Source organism: Trachemys scripta, chromosome 3 (genome assembly GCF_013100865.1).
Source record: "Trachemys scripta elegans isolate TJP31775 chromosome 3, CAS_Tse_1.0, whole genome shotgun sequence".
Lineage (NCBI taxonomy): Eukaryota > Metazoa > Chordata > Testudines > Emydidae > Trachemys > Trachemys scripta.
Genome location: NC_048300.1, coordinates 45278836 through 45299959, shown reverse-complemented (window position 1 = coordinate 45299959; position 21124 = coordinate 45278836). Strand labels below are relative to the sequence as shown.

Below are 21124 nucleotides of genomic sequence, written 5' to 3'. Positions count from 1 at the left end.
CATCATAAATCAAGGAGTTTAAAATCTTAACTATGAATATTAATGTCAGAGGTCTAGGCAAACAACACCTTTAAAAAATATTTGAAACAACTGGCTTTAAGTTTCAAGGCTGTATTAAAAAAAAGGTTTACTTGATGTAGATGGAGTATTTTGGCCCCCCAGTTTATAGGCCCAGGGCCAAGACTAGCAGGGTTAAAAATTGACTTGCCAGGCTTGTTTTGGTTCACTCTTCCTGTGAAGGGGATTTTGGTAAATTTTGCTTTCTGGGTTGTGTATAAGAGCTGAGCTGAAGAGGCAAATTGAACAGACAGGGTAATGTGGATACTTGTGTCCAAATAAGGTGCATGCAACACCCTGCAGTATTATCAAAATACGCACCCTGAGTTTATCATGGGTGGTTCAGTAGATAAAAAGGCTTCCATCTATTTATTTTTGTCCTTGACAAAAGGACATAATTCCGACACTCTGCCATGGTGCCTCATTAATCTGTTGTGAAATCTGCCCTTTCATGAAATGAGATTTGTAAGTACATGAGGACATAGTGTCAGTTGGTTATGGCGCATTGACGTGATGTGATGAGGTCATGATGCAATATTGTTGTGTTGCAAAGCTGTGTAGCAAGGCAATGTTATGGCATTGCAGTGCTCAGAATAAATTTTCCTGTATGGTCAACTTGCAATATGTGGAACGGAAACTGTGAAACAGATTAGGTTGGATTTGGACCATGTCATTACCTTTGTCTCAGATTGACTGATGGCATTTCTAGGATCAGGACCATAGGTTGGTTTGTTTGTTTTGTTTTGTTTTGTTTTTTAATACTGTTTTTAGATTTGATTCTGTTTTGAGCCTGTCAACACCTTGACACAGAGGCCCTTAAAAAACAACTTTGTTTTTTCAAATAACATCTCTTAAACTTAGAATTCCTTATATGGGCCGTAGTCCTCTGTGGTATTTATATGAAAAGTAAAACTGCCTAGCTGCATACCGGGCTGGAATGAGAGCAATGAGGAATTTTACTGTGAATTGGATTTTTTTAGATCATGCTATTTTGCTATTCATGTACATGTTATTGTGTTAGGGACAGATTCTGAAGAGCCGTACATCGCTGCACAAAGTGGGAGCGGGATTAAGATCCTACTACCCCTGCACTGTTCCTTGTGCCCTTTACTGGAGAGCACGAGCACAGCGCTAGGACTATATGGCTAGTGGATCTAGCCTTTCCACAGGGAGCAAGGAGCAGTGGGGCTGAGTCAGTCAGAACTGCTCCTGGGGCTCCCTCTGCAAAGTGACTCCCTCCACACACCCCTCACTATAGATCTTAATTAGCACTTAATGTTCAGATCCACAGTATAACAATTGATGCTGTTTGTCAGAGGGTGGTGATGGACGGCAGGAGAGAGATCACTTGATCATTACCTGTTAGGTTCACTCCCTCTGGGGCACCTGGCTTGGTCACTGTCGGTAGACAGGATACTGGGCATGTATGGACCTTTGGTCTGACCCAGTACGGCCATTCTTATGTTCTTATGCTGTGAAGAAAGCATGTTAGACTAATACATAAAATACTGCTAACTTGTAAGGGCTCCCTTGACATGATGCAGTGCATGAAGAACTTTCATATTCTGTAATATGTCTGCAGCATGTTTCTTTCCCTTTTCATTTTTATTTTATTTTTTGGTCATCCTAAAGCATCTTTCATGCAAATATATTACAAAATGCCACACCACTGGTTATAATCCATGGCTCCTGTCCTAAAGTCCTTACTCAGACAAAACTCCTGTGGGAGTTTGCTTGAGTAAGGAGTGCAGGCTTTGGCCCTGTAGGTGAAGCAGAAAGGCTACGAGTCATAGTGGTGAAATATTTTGATATGGAAGTGCAAGGATAAATAAGTCTGCGAAGCGTTGTTGGATAAACTTCTTCAAAAGATTTGGAGGTTTGTTTTTGAAATAAGGGTACCAAAGAGTTCAGATGCTAATCTGAACCTTTTGAGGTTCCTTATCCCTCTTCTCTGCAGTTTCTTTAATAGACCCTGGCTTCCTACTTTCTCCCAGAGAATAGCTCTATCCCCAGTATTCCTACATTCCCTGCTTCGCCACAGTCTCTTGTCTTAACTTCAACAGAAGGCAGCCTTTCCTTCAATGTCTTCCTCCCACCAGACTCTAACCGGATTCCAACATTTTCATCCCTCTCTGCAACTTGTTATTCAACAACCCTCCTGCCATCATATCTGCAATAGACACTTTACTCAAAGCCACCCACTTTCCCAACTGGGCCATTCAAATTCCCTGTCTCACTAGAGCTCCCAAACACCTGGCCACTCTGTGTTTGTACAGTTACAAGTCTCACCAGATTTGGCAGCTTCTCTCTGCACCTCTATATTCAAAATGTCATGTGCGCTGGAGAATGTACATATTCTTTCCTGAAAGGCACTAAGGTATTTTGTGCTTTTAAGTTCATGTGGCCCCCATGGGCCTTTCCCGGAAATCAGAGAGAGGCTGTTGGGCTCCTGCAACTTTAAAAATGAAGATTTCAGGGGTCTTGTCAGGGGGTACATTAGGGATTTGCCTGACGTCTGGGCTGGTTTTTATTTCGGGCTAACTAGTTAGCTGCTCCTTCATGAAAAAGACCAAGCTGCGAAGAGAATGACCGAGCAGTGCAGAGAAAGCAGTTGTCCTAGGGAGGATAAATGTTCTGTTTTCTATCAGAGCCTTTGATATTGCTACTAAATTAAGTGAAACCATTTCAAATGGATAATTTGTGGGAGTCGTTTATGCAAAGCAGCAGAGCTAGTTGAAAAAAAGAAACATTTTTAAAATTTCAAAATAAATGAAATCTTTAAATCAAATCATTTCCCCCAAACTTAGGAAAACAGTGGAATAGGAATACCAGGTAACTAATATTCAGTGCAGGCTACTATTAGCATTTGATCACTTAGTTATGTAAAACAGTGTGATGAATTGTAAGTGACACAAAGTGACGGTGCAACTAAGATTAAACTGTTACATCCACCTGATCCCTACTCCACAGCCCACAGCTTACTCTAGTTCTATGGGGTATCAGTCCAGGGAGCAGCTTTTTGACTTAAAATGAAACTAGCTGGGGAGTTGAGGGTGCAGGGTTTTGGCGGTGAGATATGGGTAAAGCAGGTGCAACTCCATTGGGACAGATTTTGATTTCTCTTACAGTGGTGTAAATCCTGGTGTAATTCCATTGTCCTGAATTTACTCTGCTGGACTTACACCCATGTAATTGAGATCAAAATCTGGCATGTTGATTCAGTGGGCGTACGCTCTTCCTCCAGCAGACAGTGTGGCCTATGGAGCCATTCACCTCTTCATTTGAAATTCAGGACAGGTTGGTAATGAGGGGACATCATTGCCAACTGAGGGCTTTCTAGATGGGTGATTGTGTGAAGTGGTCCAGTTTGTGGCAGTCTCAGAAGAGAAGCCAAGGACTACAAGGTCACGAACATTAAACTGCCTTCTCACCCTAGAAGATGAGACCTACAGGCTAGGATTGGGGCATGTTGGCAGTAGAAGGAAGCTGGTATCTCTGTATTGTATTTAACATATCTATAAAAGGGGGTGAGCAGTGAGATGAGAAAATTAGCAGATGACACACTATTAGGTTAGTCGACTGCGAGTTTTAGAAGAAGACTGCGAGGAGTTTTAGAGAGACTTATCCAAGCTAGGTAAATGGCAACACTATGACAGATGAAATTCATTGTTGATAAATGCAAAATAATGCACATTGGAAGGAAAAAATTGCACTGTTCATCTGCCTGATTGGACTCTAAATTAACTGCATCAACTCAGGAAAGGGACCAGCCATCACTATTGACAGCTCAATGAAGACCTCCGTTCAGTGTAGAGCTGCAGTTAGAAAAGCAACTGAAATTTAAGGATACATAAGGCATGGGATGAAGAATAATATGGAAAATGTTATAATGCTATTATGTAAATCAGTGCTATAGCCTCATCAGTACTGGTCACACCATCTCAAGAAAGATATTACAGATTTACAAAAGGTTCAGAGATGGGCAAAAGTATGACGAGGGGTACGGAAAAGCTTGCATATACAGAGAAACCGAAAAGAAAAGGATTGCTTACCTTAGTGAGAAGATGACTAAAAGGGGACATGATAAGAATATACTAAATAATGAATGTTAGAAAGTAGTTTGGGAACTTCTTTGCTGTCTGTATCGTGATACAAGAACATGGGGAAATTTAGTGAAACGTGGCAAATGTACAAGTGGAAGGAAATGCTTTTTTACATGATGCATAACTAGGCAGTGGAACGCATTGTCACAGAATGTTGTTGAGGCCAAGAACTTAGCAAGATTCAAAATAGGGACTGGGAAGCTATATGGATGAGAATATCCAGAGTAGTTAAAGGGATACAAACTTCATGCTAATTATTAGGAGGACACTTTCCTAGGGGGCAGATTATCCCATTGCTGCACACTGCAAGGTTTCTTGCACCTTTCTGTGGGGGAAACTGATTCTGGTCACACTCAAAGATGGGATACTGAACAAGTAGAACAAGGGTCTGATCCAGCATGGCCATTCCTATATGCCTGCTAGTTGACTAATATTGAGACTTCAGTTGGTATTGATGTCCTGCAGGGGCTCACATTGATGTTACGTTGTATAAGGTCTTTGGGGCAGGGTCCTTCTCTTTGTGTGTTTGTACAGTGCCTAGCACAGTGGGGTCCTGGTCCAGGACTAGGGCTCCTACATGCTACTGCAATACACATATTAAATAATAGTAATGTAAACATAAAATCTTGGAAAATTATGAAACCAGCAAAGTGAAATGTCAATACTAGGTTGTGTTAAGTGTGAATTTTTTATTACCCACAGTTGTCACACTTCTCCCTCTCTCTATACTGGAAACAGTTTGTGAAAGGAGAGAAAAGAATACTGAATAAAAAACATTTCACCTCTGGGATCGAGAGTTCAAGTCCACCTTGAGGGCCTAAATAAAATATTTGTCATTTTAGCCTAATTCCCAGTGGACGGGACCCCCCCATCACATGCATCATGCGGCCCAATTTACCGTTTCTGCTCAGGAGAGATCTAGGTCTGGAAATTGAACTGTCTCTGGAGACTGTCAGTGTTCTACTCACCCTTTGATGCATGTGTAACTCTTAATAACACTAATGTGAGCGTGCATCATAGAGGGGAGAATATACCCCTCACAATATTTGTCCCTGTGTTGTTTTTCCCGCTAACTGCTTCCCTTTAGCCTCTGCAGCAGCACTACAGAACTGCCTGTAGCTTATAAATAATTATCATCTTCTCTCTATATATCTATCTATATATATCAGATCTGAAAATTCTCTAAAGGAGGTGACCACCCCCTGCTGTTGAAAATTCTTCAAGGGGACTCAGAGTGCCGACGAACAGTCCCAAAATAAGGCGCTGTAAATCTAGGCAATCCTAGGAGGTTAATAAAGTTCACTGATGCTTAAATTAGATCAGTGTAATTCACTGCATCTCTAGTGGAAATTAAATTAGCGTTTAAAACTAAAGAGCAAGCTAGCCAGGTTCAGGAGCACATTTGGGATGCAAAAGGCACTAGGTCTATTGCTGACTTTTCTATTGCTTTGGTGCCTGGAGTTCCTCAGATGAAAAGTGCTCTATAAATGCAAGGAATTACTATTTCGGTTTATTGTTACGTATGTTGTTGTTATTTATTTCCTGTTGCCACTTACTCATCCTGCCCTTTATGGCTTCTCTTAAAAAAAAAAATCAGGGATAATGTCATAGTTTCTTTATTTTCCATTATTATTGCTACAGCAAATTAACTACATTTCCTTCAAGTAGCTCAGACTTTAACCAGCAAGCCACACCCTGATTCTCGTAACTCCCAAGTTCTCCCTGATGATGGCAAGTTTGCAGTGTTTCCTAGACTTAAAATATGGGGAAAAATACCATGTTCTTCTATAGGTCACAGGGACTAATGCCTCTGAAGTAAATATGGACATTTCTTATTTTTACAGGATACTGTGTTAGGGTGGTGACTGCATTCTGGAAATGGATGCATAACATGACTAAAGGCCTGTTCCTCCTTAATGTGTCTAATTAAAGCTTGCCTCAAATATTAACTATGGGACTGATTCTGTACTCCTCCATCAGTCAAAACTCATTAACATCAATCTTAGCTCCTTATCATTGTAGTATCTTAGCACCTGTGAGAGTTTTGCTTGATTTAAGCACTGCAGAATTTAGCCCCATGTTTTCATACAGCAGTCTCTTTTTGTGGCATGAGGGTTTAGTTTTGGAGCTCTGAAAGGCTGGCTGTATTGCAGTAGGCAATTGTATGCAGTTAAATATTTTAACTTGGTTAGAAAATCTGTGTGTGGTTCTGAAATAAGGTACAGGGGGAAAGTATGTAACTACTGTGCATCTCTTGTTCAGATTTAGAATTAAAAAGTATAAAGGAAGTGTGAAAACAATACTAACACACCTTTTGACATTTTTCTGAGCGTTTTTTCATTCCCTAATTGGAACTTTGGTGTTCTGGATCAGAACTTTCTGGAAGGCACCTATTTTAAAAAACAGAACACTCCAATTTCCAAATGCTGACAGATATTTATTCCTGATATAAAACACCACTCCACTGGATTGAAGTGTAAAGTAGGAGATGGAACTATTGCAGAGAGCCGAATACTGGACTGTCACTCCTACATGCTTTCTGGGAAACTGTTGTACAGCTGTGTAGTTTGAAAGTAAAATCTCATGAAAGTAAAATCAACATAAAAGTCAAGTTTGGACTATTTTAATTCATATTTATGAATTTGAAAAACCTCCACCATGATCTTATCTGGAGCTGTGGTAGCAATTGACAACAAATGTGCCCTTGAGAATGCTGCCTTACTGCAACAGAATAGATTCATGAAAAATCCCCTCTTACTCCCACGCTCTCGTTTTGTTTTAGTTATTACTATTAACTTGTATGCCACAGTAGATTTCTGCTGTCCTGGAACTCTGGCTTTGTACCAACTACTGTGCAATGGGCCCACCATGAGCAGGAGACACTTAATCCTCTTGGACTTTTCTGTTCCTGAGCTGCTGGAAATTCTACATGATTAAATATGTTTCTCTGAAGTTTATTATACCGGTGCTGTTAAAGCTACACTCCTTTATTTATTTAGATTTCTAAAATAAAAAACTGACCCTCTCCTTTGTGCTTTAGGTATTTGCACTCTAAAGTATTAATAACTTTTATAAATAAACAAAAACAAATTATAAACTCTCCTTGCCCCTTTCAAGAATCAGGATTCACAAATGCTACACCTTTTCCCTTCCAATTTCTGCTTTGGTTTCTCTTGCCAAAGCCGGGTGCTTACAAGGTGTACAACAGGAAGATATTGAAAAACATGCCACATTGTCAACACTGTCTGATCCTTACCAAAGTTGATGTAACCATATTTATTGTGAGCATCAAGAAAACCCGTCTCTGGAATTATCGGAAAGCAAACTGGCCCAGCTATGCACAATTCACGATCACTGTGTCACCTGTATCCCACGCAGCATCTCTACTGAAGAAGCATACACGCAATTCACAAAAGCTAATTACAATGCTTCCATCAAGTCCATTCCAAGAGGGGGTTATGAGATCTACATTCCCTGCATAGTTAAGTGTGGAGAACTTATCAAGCAATGTGATGAAAGTGCTGACCCAGGCATTGCTACATATCATTTAGACAGCTTGAACAATTCTAGAAGAGCATGATGGGAGCAGGCTACAGTGCAACTAAACATCTCAAGATCCAGCCGCAAAGCCTGGACAGTAATCAGAAAACTTGGTGCTGTTCAGAAGCCTCCAGCACCATTACCCAGTCTCTCCAAACAGCATTGCTATCCACTTGATAAATGGTGCAAAGTCAGATAAGGGCAAAAAAATTGAAGGAGAGATGGAAAAGAAATGGTGACAATACAAACAGTGCATACCTAAACTCAAATACTTCCGGCCTTTCACCGCAGATGAAATAGAAAGGTTGATCAAAATACTGAAAATAGATAAACCTGTGGGCTTGATAACATCTCCTCCTGAAGTCTTGAAGAACTTGGGGAAACACTAACAAATACTGGCTAGCCATCTTTCTATCTAGAGTCATCCAGGAGAATAAAATACTTAAAATTTAGCACAGAAGAAAAGTAATAGTCTTGCCAAAATCTGAGAGAGACCCCCAACTCGTAACAAGTTACCACCCCGTATCTTTGCTAAGCTGCATGTATAAATTACTTGAAAGGCTTATGCTACAAAGAATTGCCTCTACCATTGATAATAGCTTGAGTGTAGATCAAGCAAGGTTCAGACCAAACTGCAGGACCTGTGATTAAGTGCTGGCTCTGACCACCTAGGTCAAGAATGACTTCCAGATCAGGCAAAATACAGGCGCAGTAGATCTTACTGATGCATATAACACAATCGGTATACAGGCCTGCTGGACAAGCTGTCATTGGTCTGATTGAACTGGGTTGTCATGGCTGTGAAACTGTTGCTGGGAGGCCACCAGTTCCATGTTTGACTGGGGAAAAAAGCTCTTGGAGGTGCCAAAACAATTTTCTATCTCAAAGCGCAAATGTGATACCAACATTTTTCAACCTCTTTTTATAAATGACCTTCCCGACACCATTACCAAGCATTTTATCTATGCAGACAACATCAGTCTGACACATGAGGCTTCTCGTCACTACTGCCGCTAGATCGTGCCAGTGCCATCAATGTGGCAGCATCAGTTTAGGGAGTCTGGTGAAGACGCACTAAGTCGATGGGAGAGCTCTCTCCTGTCGACTTCAGTACTCCATTTTAATGAGAGGCGGAAGCTATATTGACAGGAGAGCACCTCCCATTGACATAGCGCAGTCTAGACACTGCTTTAAGTCGATGTAAGTTACGTAACTTATGTAATGTAACTAGTGTAACTTATGTCGACTTACCTTGCTAGTGTAGACAAGGCCTCAGCATGTGTATTTTAAAATAGTCTAAAGGGGACTGTATTGTGGTTTATCGGGCCCACCTCCAGTCTTCACTGAGACAAAACTCCAGTTGGCGTTCACTGCATGAAAGACTGAAGGTTTTGACTAATTGTGCAGACCAGAGGGAGCTACTTCTCAGAAAAAAACTGCAGTAAAGAGGCTGTTTGGCCAATGGCAGGAAAGTCATAGAGAAGGAGCATTTCAGAGCACGCTTCCCTTCCTAGATGCATAGTGAACAAGCTGTTTTCCTGTGGGTATTCCATTCCTCCGTGTAAATTACGCATCTGATTAAGTAAACTGACCTGGTGTTAATCAAAAGGGTTCTATTTTCCATGTTTACAATATTTCAGAAATCAAAGCCAGCGGCTGATCTGTATGGCCACCTTTGTTACATAGTCCCAGCGTCTACGTTATTTAAACGACTTGTATCTCATTGTTTAAGCTTCAGTTTTACATTTACTTTAGTAATGAAACAAACTCATTTAGAACATGCTGAAAACACAAAGCAATAATTTATGCCATGCTTTTTTCTTAGTCTTCACAGAGGCCACTGTGCCATCAAACAACTGGCTTATGAGAGCCCAGGAATTGGCAGTTGTACAAAAAAGGCCCACCTTTCCATTTTCATTTGATGGCTCCTTTCTCTTTGCTCCTCCTCCTCTCTTTCCTATATGACTGCATAACCATGTGCCATCTGTCTCCTTTCTTGGTGAGTCTCTCTGTGTTTATACCCACCCTCTTTTCCTTCCTAATGGCTCTCATTATTCCTGTGTGGCCTCCCTATCGCCTCACACTTTCCCTCCTTCGTAGCTCCCCTCTTTCTCCCTGTTCTTATGTGGCTTCCCCTCTTGTCCTCCTCTTCTCATGTGGCTGGTTCCCCTTTGCTCCCTCATGCTTCCTTGCACCTCTCTTTTTTCTATCTGGGTCCTCCTTTCCTTAGCCTTCTCCCTTCCAGTGAACCCCTTCTCTCTTGCTTCATATCTATGTTGTTCCACCACTGGCTACCTGGTAACTTTCATTAACTCTGAACCAGGGATAGCCTAATTAACAACCTGCACTGACTCAACCAACTAACCTGAACCTCAGCATATATATAATTTAAAAAAAAACAAAGGCACAGGAGCTGGCTAGAATTTCAAAGACATCAATGGTTTGTTTATTAAAACAAGGGTATCAAGCAGGCAAAGAAAGACCTGAGACCGCTGCCTAAAGTGTCACCCTGATATGCTAATCTTAATGTAATCACCAATGCTGTTCTATCAACTCTTATGAAAAGGCCTGTTTAAACAATGAGATACAAGTCGTTTAAATAACGTAGACGCTGGGACTATGTAACAAAGGTGGCCATACAGATCAGCCGCTGGCTTTGATTTCTGAAATATTGTAAACATGGAAAATAGAACCCTTTTGATTAACACCAGGTCAGTTTACTTAATCAGATGCGTAATTTACACGGAGGAATGGAATACCCACAGGAAAACAGCTTGTTCGCTATGCATCTAGGAAGGGAAGCGTGCTCTGAAATGCTCCTTCTCTATGACTTTCCTGCCATTGGTCTTTTCCTGCCCTGGTCTTTTAGGCATTCTTCATGTTGCTGCCCATACAGGCAAAACCCTCAGTGTCATCCTTCTATTTCACCTGTATGAACAAGGCCATCACCATAGATTTTTTGTTTGTTTGTTTGTTTTCATATTGGAGGGAGATATATAGGATGAAATCCTTGCCCCACTGAAGTCAATGGGAATTTTGCCATTGACTTCAGTGGAGGCCATGATTTCACAGGTAAATAGCAGTTGGAGAAGGTGAACCACCAGAAGGGGCTGGTGTGGGGAGGGCAATCTGTCCAGTTAGTATGTTGAAGGGGAAGGGTCCACTTCCCCAATTTGAGACTAAGCAAAGTTTGAGTTAGGTATGGAGATGAAGGTCATATCTCTTCTTGCCAGATTTATGTTGTTAGAACTGGATGATCCATCCCTAGTGAAAAAATGGCACTTTATTGTTAATGTGTCTTTCCACATATTTTTATCTAGTCTAGGGCCCTTTCAAAATTGAGGTATAAACATGGAAACAATCTCTCTTAAAATTCATACAAGATTAAATAACCATCGCTGTGTATTGGAAGAATCTCCTCAGAACAGTGGCCTGTATTTTTAGTTATCTGCAAAAGTACTATGTACACCTGTAGCAGTATAAATATACAATACTACTACTACTACTATACACACACATTTATAGGAGTATACATTTACCCATGGATGCAATCTCATATCGAGTGTAAAAATATGGCTTGTAATATTAATATTATATCCCTCGTTATCAGGAAATATTAAATGTTGTAGAGCATCTAATATTTGTGTTTATATGAGTACAGATTTGAGTATCTTTGATAAGCACTTCAAAAAATAAATCTAGGGAAAGAAAATAATTTGTTTTTAAAAAGCGACAAGAATCAATATTGATAGTTGATACTGACAATAAATAGTGCCACCCAAAAGTACAAACATTCAGTTTACTCTGTATAGTTTAAGCCATACTATAACTATACCCTGTATAGTTTAAGCCATAGTTCAATAGATATTCAAGTAGCAGCTCAGAAAATCCATTCAAAGAATCACCTCCTTGATAAAAATGCTCTTTCTTAAACGAATTGCTGTTATTTAAGAAAAGTGTGTGTGTAGGGGCGGGGGTGGCAGGGGCAGGGGGAGCTGTGAGCTAGAGAAATCTAGAGAAAATTTGTAATTTAATCAGGTTAGGAACATCTTTGCCACATAAAATTCTGGTGCATGGAGTCTGTATTTAACAGTGTTTTCCATTTACTGATACTTTGCTAATTGATCCTCAATGGTGCACATGAAGAGGTTAAAACAGAGCTCAACATGGCCTCTAAACAGAGTAAGGGGAATACCTGCCTGTATTTAAAATCTATAAAAAAGGGGGTTTAGGAGATAAATAGCCAGGGAAGCAACTTCTGCAGTCCATGGATTAGTAGAGATTTCTTGCAGGGTAGGAGGGGGATTGGAAATATGGCAGATACCTCCCTTTTTAAGATGAGCTATTCTAAACCATGTTGGCTGGCTTGTGGTGGGGAAAAAAAGTAACCTACACGTACAAGAACATGCTATGTGAAATCAGCCTGGCAGGTTTTGGATCTGAACACAATCTCACTCGCTCTCATGTTGTTTGGCACTCGAACAGGAGTGACACGCTTTGGTTCCTTTATCAAATAACTCAGTGTATCTATTTTTGTAAGCCGTGTCATTGGCTGAAAAATGCAGGTCCCTCTACAATTATGGGGCATGACCGGGAGGAGCATACGGCAGCCGGGCTTTACTTGGATTCCTACCAGTTAATTGAAATTCAACTCCATCCAGTTGAGATGGGAAGTGATATGAAGATGTGGAAAAACCTGAGTTGAATTGATTTTCCCCCTCCTCTTTTTCTGTACCAAAAAAGAAAGAGAAGAAAAGACAATTGCTCTTTTGTTTATCGAGGGACTTTGATACAAGAGCTCAGGGATAAACTGCAAAGGAGCTAGTGCTCATGTATAGAACTTTTTTTCTTTTGTTTTTTTTATTGCTACCAGAAAAAAAAATTGCTGCATCCGTTCTGCACATTGACATTTGTCTATAGCCCTGCTTGTTCAGTTTAATTGGGGGCGGGGGGAGCTATGCATAAACTATATAAGCATAAGTATCATCACGGCATATTGCAAAGTGCTCCCAGTATATACAGCCCACCATTCCCAGTTTGCTGCTGCTTTTGTTTGCCTCTAAGAATTTTCGAAGAGGTGAAGGCTAATCCTACTTGACTTTTTTTTCCCCTCAGCGAGTGAAAGCTCAGTGTCCGTCCATCTTCAAGGGTTTTCCTCCTCAGGACCAAGAGGACAATGCATTGGTAGCATCAAGGCCATAAAACTGCTTCAGGCTTTCCTACAGCAGGAAACCATTCTTTCACTAGTACAGGCCATCAGAGAGGTGTCCATCTCTCAGACCGACATATCTGGATTACACTGGCTTCAAAAGAAAATGTTTTTTTCCTTTTGCAATTGCAAGACCACAGCTGTGCATTTGTTCCAATTTTTACGAATTGGTCATCTGTTCTAGACTTCAGCAAGGTGTATCAACTCAGGCAGATGTTTCAAAAGTCAGAATAGAGCTAAAACAGATGTTCTATATAATTCTTTTACATTCACAAATATATTTCTAAAGTGCAATAGTCGTTCTGCTCAAGATGTTTTGTGTGTGCTGGCAACCTAGTGTGTGCACCATCAAGCGCGATATGTCCTGTATCTTTGTTCATATTTTTGTAAAGAAGGAAAATTTGATGAGGAGGCTTGGGAAATTGCTATGAATTCATACATAGGGTATGTCTCCACAGCAGCTGGGAAGTGTAATTCCCAGCTCACATAGACATAAACATTCACTCTGTTTGAGCTAGCATGGTAAAAACAGCAGTGTGGCCATGGTGACATGGGCAACCTCCCTTGCTTGGTTAGCCTGAGCTGCCACCCTGCTATTTTTAGGCATGACCTTGAGAGGATCTAGCATAGGTATGTCTACCAGAGCTCAGAATTATACCTCACAGCTGCTGTGTACATGTACCCTACACTTTTCTTCAATAAATGCCGCCTTAGGGTTTGCTCCTAAGAAGTGCAGAGCACCATCTGCTTCCAGTGAAGCTGCTAGAAGTTGAGGGTGTTCATCCCCTAGATAGCAAAGAGTCCTGTGGCATCTTATAGACTAACAGACGTATTGGAGCATGAGCTTTTGTGGGTGAATATCCACTTTGTCAGATGCAAAATGGATATTCACTCATGAAAGCTCATGCTCCAAAATGTCTGTTAGTCTATAAGGTGCCACAGGATACTCTGCTGCTTTTACAAATCCAGACTAACATGGCTACCCCTCTGATACTTGACATCCCTTAGATGGATCAGGTCCTTGGCTAGCACGGGCTGGATTATGATAGAGGTTCCCTTTATGTGGACTCATTCTAGAGTGAATGATTTTCCAGCATAATAAGCTGGTAAGTCTTTGAGGCTTGGAAGTTACTGTAGTGTAGTTCACCTGCCTGAACAAGTCCATTGAAACACCCTTGTGCACTAACCTGTAATAGTTTGACTTTGCTAGCATTGAAAAATATTCATAAACTAGCACCAGCAATAAATAAATATGCCTTAGGCTTTGGGCCATGTTTTGAAAAAAAAAATCTTCAGGAAAAGGCCAGAAGCACAATATTAACTGGGTTTGGTTTAGTATTTGGACAAAGAAATCATTGCTCTGAGCTGAGCAGAGAGATAAGCGCCTTGACTTGCAATAGATTAAGAGACCTGCCTTGGTTAGAACAAACCATGTTTGAGACTCTCCCGGAGTGCCGCCACGTTTAGATTTAAGATTAACCGCAGCAGAATGGTGGAGCGGCTGTTTGTTTTATGAAACAATCACTAATGACATTAAACAGACGGAGCCCCTTCCAACATGATTGTTCATTTGCGATAAACTGAGAGAAGCCCACAAGAGATTGGAAAAGAAAACTCATAAGTGCTTCATTTTGAGGCTCTTAGCATGTCCTATTGGAAGTGACAATTAGTGGACGAGAATAGGAAGCTAACTCCAAACACATTTAGATTTTTTTATTTGGGAAATAATTTGTAAATTTTTGCACGGGTTCTATCATTATACCAAGGAACTGCGGAGTAATAATATAATGACAAGGTTTTCTATGCCATTTTTATTCTGTGCCCTCTCCCTTCAGTCCTGTCTGTCTGCAGTGCACACTAAGCATTAATAGTATTAAAAAGTGTTATCTATTAGTTCAGTTAGACATCAGACATTTACTTTTCAATGTATTTGAAGACTGACTTGATTTGGGTCCAATCATTTAAAAATAAGAGAGCAGAGCTGTGTACAGAGCTGTGTACAGATATCTGTAGCTCTGAAGTCTTAATTGCAAATTCAGATAAGGATTAGAAGGGGCTATATCTCTGTAGACCAAAGGTATTTGCTAATACCTGAGATATAGAAGTAGTTAAATTCAATATTTACTAATTTAGGATTTCCACTTTGGATTTTGATTGTACTTTAGTCTTTTTTGGTTGAAAACCCCACATTATTAAGCAGTGATGGGGAAAAATAAAACCTTTTGTGAGCCTCATTTTCACATTTTATTTCAAATAATTTAATATGGACCTCCTGAAAGCTGAGGGATTTTTTTTTTAAATCAAAAACTGTCGAAGGCCTGGTTTTAGCATTAAGCTTTTGTTTTATACACAAAGAAATATATTAATGAAAAGCGTTTTAAGTGCTTATTACAGAGATGGTTTGTTTTGAAACACAGCCTTTTTCACAGCGGTTTTACACTTCATTGTGTACTATGAAAGACATACTAAGTAGAGGTTGTCAGGATCCCATCTGAAGTAGACTACTGCTGGGGAATGGAGCCATTTATGATGCCATTCAAGCAGGACTAATCTAGAGTAGATATCTTATAAATAACCAGCAACAAAAATACTAAATCATTCCATTTTCTGCCAAAGCAGATAAAATTGGTGTTTAGAAGAAGTGGAAAACTTTATAATAAAGACTTACCATCTGAATTAATAAATAAGTTGGAATAATGTTTTTAAAAGTGAAAAAGACAACCTTTCTGTAAGTATCAAAGAAGCTGTTTCATGCACACTAGGGTTTTGCGTAGTCTTTTCGGCTCTCATTTGGAATGGTGGAGATTTTGTTGGGTTTTATTTGTTTTGGTTTTTGCATGATATGTTTTACTCCACTGTAAATCTTCTGTCATAAGGTCTTGTCTTAAGCTCAAGTTCGGTTAAGCAACACCATGTTTAAATGTGCTATAATCAGCCTCTGCACCCAGTACATTGCACAGTTTTGTAAAACAATTTACAACATGGTTCATTCCTGCCTAAGCGTTACTGAGTTAGCACCCTGCTAGCATGGACTAAGTTTAACTTGCACTTTTTAACTTTCAGACATGGTTTTGGCTAATATGGAACCAAATCTTTAACTATCATTTATGTGAGTTGCCCTGTTTGGGACACTGGTGGGACTACTCAGGTGAGTAAGGGTTTTCAGATTGATCCCATGGATTCAGTTTATGGATACATATATAAGACGTGTTCCTGTAAAAAAAACATTTTTGGGTATAGACATGTGGTTTCAAAGGCAGGAATATTTATAACTTTCCAGGTTGCAACATTCTTCTGTGTTTGTTGTAGATTGCACCAAACCACAGAAGGCTCAGGCACCAGGAGCTCATAATATCTATAAGAATATTTATTATATATCTTTGAAATGTATAACTAGAAAGATGGTAGAAGAGTACTTTTGACTCTAAGGATGTCTTGCTTCTGCTTTTGAAAACTTACAGTTGCTTCTATGATTCATGAAGTCTAAAATACACTTCCTAGTACAGTGCTGCAAGTCTTATTGCTACAGCTAGTACTGACCACCTGACTTAAGTAATACAGTATCTTTGCGTTGCAAAGGTCTATCTTCGTTCACTCTGTCTTTTCCCTTCTGAAGGAGGCATCCTTATTGAGGCTATATCTACACTACATTTTAAGTTGATATGCCTTATGTAGCTCAGAGGTGTGAATAAGCCATCCCCCTGAGTGACATAAATTACGTTGACCTAAGTGCCGGTGTGGTCGCGGGAGAGATTCTCCTGCCAACATAGCTACTGCTGCTCAAGTGGGCTGGAGTCATTAAGTCAACAGGAGAGCTCTCTCCCATTGGCTTAGAGCATCTGCACTAGCTGCTGTAAGCTCTGTAGTGTAGCCGTAGCCTAATCAATCTGAGAATTTAAGAGCAGAAAATATTATGATCACCCCAACTGCAGACTGCATAAGTAGTCCTAGGTCTGATGTCCACCCAGCTCACGACTGAGAGATACTTTGCCGAGTTTACCTTTGCTTCCTTCATTTATCCATATGTTCAAAACTAGTTATGTTATTGCTCCTTTAATTAAAGGACCTCAAAAAAGAAGATAAAAGATACAGAAAATGTTGAAGGGTAAGTCCCATAAAGACAATAAAAGTAGCGACTAATGTATTTCCTGCAATAAGATCAATGAGTAATGTCCTTGTATTTTGCAATATCAGTTTGTTTTTAAGAATTTAAATCTTTTCCATACCACTTCCTTCTAATACAAAGGACTAAAAATTACCATGACTTTTGGGTGGCTTTTTAAAGTTGCTAATGTGTGATTGTATTTTAAGCTGTTATGAGTAGCTATAGTTGAGATGGGTTTTACACATTTCCTAGGTATTTTGATGGCTGCTACTGGCAGGCCCAAGGAATAAAAATGACCTTGCTGGGATTGTTGCTTGGGAAAGGTTCCCTTTAACTTTGTTAGTTTTTTGGATCAGGCCCTTACGCTGGTATGACTCTATTGAAGTCAACTCTTTCCAAGTCCAAATTTACACTGGTGTGACGGAGAACCGAACTGACCAATATTTACAAAATATTTGTAGAGTTAAATAACAGGAACTAGAGAATTCTAATACCTATATCAATGTGGCCTCTGGATCCCTTTGCATCCAGTACTCTCTAACCTGGTGAGTGAAGGGAAAATAATGTTGAAGCAGACAGTGATGGAGATGGAAGAAGACAGTCCGTCTGTATGTCGAAGTGGTGGACAACACCTTGGGGGAAATGCAGGGATGGGGTCAAGTGGCAGAGATGAGTCATCTCATGTGTCCTTCAAAATATTTGGAATCTACATTTTTATGTTTCCAGCAGTTTTGTGATAAAATTACTTTCTTACAATACTTATGACTTAAGGGGAAAGAGTAATACTAAAACCAGCATAGTTTCTGACCTGTGTAAGGCTCCAAGCAACAACTGCAAGACAGCCAAATGACATACAGTATAATAATAGTGATAGCCGTCATCACAGAGCTGAAGGCCAGGCAGGGAAAATTTATGATGCATGGACAAGTGGTAGAAACTTCAGTTTTTATGTGATATTTTTTCTCTTTGTTTTATCCATGGGTTTAACACTGATATAGAGCTGCTAACCCTGTAATAAAGCAGCAGTGAGTTTGAATTACCCAACATCTCTCTTTAAAATACATCCTTCCATAGGTTAGCTGCTCTCCTTTAATCTCTTTTTTTTAATTTTCCAAGTTGCTAATTATCCAACATATTTCCTTTGAAAGAAAGCTTTTCTTTACACTTGTTGGCTTGCACTGAGTATTTTGTAGTTTTTCTATGTATTGGCCTGACAGATGAGATCTTAAAAACAGATACTCTACACACTTTTCATAAGAGTAGGAATTTGTCTTTGTCTCCCTGGCCAGAATTCTGTTCATGTACAGGTTATCTGCCATGCCTTCCACCAGAGGTGGCTCTATTTCAGTGTAATAATACTATTGAGAGTAACTGGAAAAATCACTGTCAGACGATCCCTCCTCCTGGTGACTTGTATTTTACAAAGTAGCTTCTAATGGTCTCTTACTACTGCTTAAGAGAACCACATTGAAGCCAGCCTCCTGCATGCCCCCAAAATCAAATTAAAAAACACATAAGGCCTAATCCAAAGCGCACTGAACTCCATGAAGGAACTCCCTCCTCACTTCAGAGGACTTTGGATCAGGCCATAGAGAGGGTTATATGCTGGGACTACCATTGATTTCAATGCGTTCAGTATTAAAAATGGTTGTCCAGTGTCGGCATGGTCTTTTCCAGACCACGGTATGGGAGCAAATAAAACTACTGGAACAAAATATATCAAACTGTTGAAAGATTTCATGCTGGTTAAGGCCAACATTTTCAGATGTTTTTACTAATTTTGTGTATCTTAATGTTGGGGTTTGAGTTGTGTCTGACTTTCAGAGTCCCATAGCACACATTTACATCAATTTGAAACTCTTTCATTTGACTCAAATAAGATGCAGAATGGTTTTATCTAATATCACTGGGAGCTGTGTGTGCTTTGTACCTCTGAAAACCAGGCACAAGGGTTCTGAAGTTGGGAAGTCAAAAATAGAGGCGCAAAAATTAATGAAAATGTTGCAGATTTTGCTGCATGTGTAGAACCAGCATGGATATGTGATTGGCTTTTCACTTACAATATACGGACTGGAGCACCAAGCCATATTAATATTGGTTATGTTTAGTAATGGTCATTCTGAATTCATGGTTTCTAAATAGAAGAGCTTTACTGGTTTTAGAGAGATATGTTGCCCTTTTTTTTCCTTTAAACATGTTCAAAGCCTAAGAAAAAACAATCCATTAGTTGGTGTTCGGTACATTTTAAATCTGTCTTGCCAAAATTTCAATCTCCGGAGCTGAGAAATAAATCTGCTTCTTTGAATAGCAATGAGAAAGACTGGTAAGCATTTTAAAAGGGTAGATGATGCTCAGCTACTAGCAGTGCTAATGAAGTTTTATGTTCTTGGGAACTATTCTGTGCAAAATGATGAAGTGTTTTCTGACTGGATGATTTTAACTTTTATGGAGAGAAAACAGTTAAAGGTGTAGAACTTTTCCAAGACATTTGATATACATGCATCTCTTATTGAAAGCACATCAGGGAAAGGAATGCTGCATCACCTTTGAGACAGGTGAAACTATTTAAAATATTAGAGCTGTGTAAAAAGCTAAAATAAGTCTTTGTAATGAGAGCAGTATTCAAAACTTTGCTTTCAAGTGGCACCCAGATGCCTTTCAATTTCCAACATTTGTTAGCCATTATTTCTATATCAGTTTGCTAGGAACATGTGCTACACTTGTTAAATGGCCCTTGCCTACTGCACTTATCAGAAATATTCAATGGAATTGGTTTATCCTTAAATGGGTGTACAGAGCAATGGATAAATAACCAAGAATTAGGTGAGAAAATGCTCAGAAGAAATCTCCATATGAGGAAAAGTGGCTTCTGCTTTATGCAATGAATAAAAGAAAATGCCACTTTGAAAAGCTGCAAGTATTAGTATGTTGTTATCACATCCTACTTTCTATGGCCGAATAAGGAAATTTAAAGGAGAAAGGAAAAAAAAAAAAAGCTTTAAGAGATGGACAGAAATCCTCTCTCTACTATATATATTTATCATAGATGATGGTGTTTGTATCCTACAAGTAGGATTGCTATTTTGTTCTGTCTGATTTGTGATGCTTTTGCCAGATTAGAAGCATTAGTGCCCTCTATTGTTCATTAAAGAACTGCAAATATTTTTAAAGATTAGGTCCTGTATTATCTGTCATAATATCAAATAGATTTTGCCAAAAATAATGCTATCACAGAATATCTATATAATTTACACTGTTTAATAAATAAGAATATAAATGTTTATGTACCATATCGATATTTTGTCAACTTTTTTGTTTTATGAAATATAATAATACAAACAATGTAAATTATAGGAAAATGCCTATATATATATCTATAGATATATATACACATACACACACTTATATACTTCTGGGAAAGTTCACTTTTTGGTGCTTTCTATATTTTATGAGGGAAGGATGGTATTTGTAGCCAAAGCTTTATATTTAAAGTACCTGTAAAGAAAATGTTTTGAAATTCATATTTGAGCCTATCCTTCTTTTTATTCATTTATTATATAGCAATCTTTGTTTTTCTTTGTTTTAAAGAATAACAAAAGATGTTATTACTTTTGCAGGCTCAGGGAAGCATAAGAACGTGTAACTTTACAAAAGAACAATAGAAAAATAATGTGGCCGAACTGAGTTTTTTTACTATATTAAAGTGCACTGTAAGAATGACAACTTCATTCAAGCAGATCATTTGGAATTACATTAAACAGCTGCTATTAAACAGCTGACAACAAAGGAGACCATTTTGATCTCAACAGCACAGAGATTCAAGCAGCATGCTCCCTTAGTGATGTTATGAAGAACACATTGTGCTCTTGTATACCAATACACAGTGTACTCCCCACTGTGCTTGTTGCCAAACACTGGTCTTTCTAATCACTTTGTATTCAGTCAGGGATCCAGGAAGTCCAAATCCAGCCAGACAAATGCAGAACAGCTTAGTTGAAGCAGCTTTAACAGGTGCCATTGGTACAGACTTGTCGAACCAGAGAGACAACACAAACAAATGTGTAGCATTGGTCAATAGGGTATGATTTGCCCCACTGCACATGATGGCAC

General features: G+C 39.3%; 1 protein-coding gene across 5 annotated transcripts in view; it reads left to right on the top strand.

Moving 5' to 3' along the window:
• ESRRG (estrogen related receptor gamma) overlaps window positions 1-21124 on the top strand; it is a 468749-nt gene that overhangs the window by 233696 nt on the left and 213929 nt on the right. The window lies entirely within an intron of this gene.